This window comes from Apaloderma vittatum, unplaced genomic scaffold, assembly GCF_000703405.1.
Source record: "Apaloderma vittatum isolate BGI_N311 unplaced genomic scaffold, ASM70340v1 scaffold17837, whole genome shotgun sequence".
NCBI classification, from domain to species: domain Eukaryota; kingdom Metazoa; phylum Chordata; class Aves; order Trogoniformes; family Trogonidae; genus Apaloderma; species Apaloderma vittatum.
In genome coordinates this window covers 1887-2484 of record NW_009726904.1, presented here as the reverse complement: position 1 = coordinate 2484, position 598 = coordinate 1887, and the positions used below count along the sequence as shown (strand labels likewise).

The window sequence follows — 598 nt, the reverse complement described above, 5'->3', positions numbered from 1 at the left end:
AGCTGCGGCTCGACAGCACCTTCAGCCAGAGTGCAGCGGGCGTGACGGGCAGCACCACGGATGGCGAGGAGGAGGAAGAAGAGGATGAGGAGGAAGATGAGGATGAGGAGGATGAGGACAGCGACGAGCACTACCTGGAGAGGAACGAGGCGAAGCGCAGCAGCATGATCGAGACGTCAGGCTCTCAGCCCGTCTACACGCTGAGTGTGCAGAGCTCCCTGCGGCGCCGGACCCACAGCGAGGGCAGCCTGCTCCAGGAGACCAAGAGCCACTGCTTCACCTCGGACACCACCCTCAACTGCTCGGACAGCCAGGGCACCACGGGCCGCTGGGCCCTGCCCTCCCCCAGGACCCTCAAAAAAGAGCTTGCCAAAAACGGCGGCTCCATCCACCAGCTCACGCTGCTGTTTTCAGGCCACAGGAAGGTAAGTGAGACAGCGCCAGCTCTGTGGGGCAGCCGGCTCCTGCTTGGCTGGGGTGATGGGGGAGCTCCTGGGGTGGAGGTGTCCCAGCATGTGGCCCCTCTCTCCGTGACCACGGCAAAGCTGGCACCTTGAGGGACTGAGAAGGTCCCTGCCACTGGCAGTCAGCTCCGGGA

The 598-nt window shown here is 64.4% G+C and overlaps 1 pseudogene; it reads left to right on the top strand.

Moving 5' to 3' along the window:
- LOC104276979 overlaps window positions 1-425 on the top strand; it is a 640-nt pseudogene extending 215 nt beyond the window's left edge.
- Window positions 426-598: the final 173 nt, after the last annotated feature.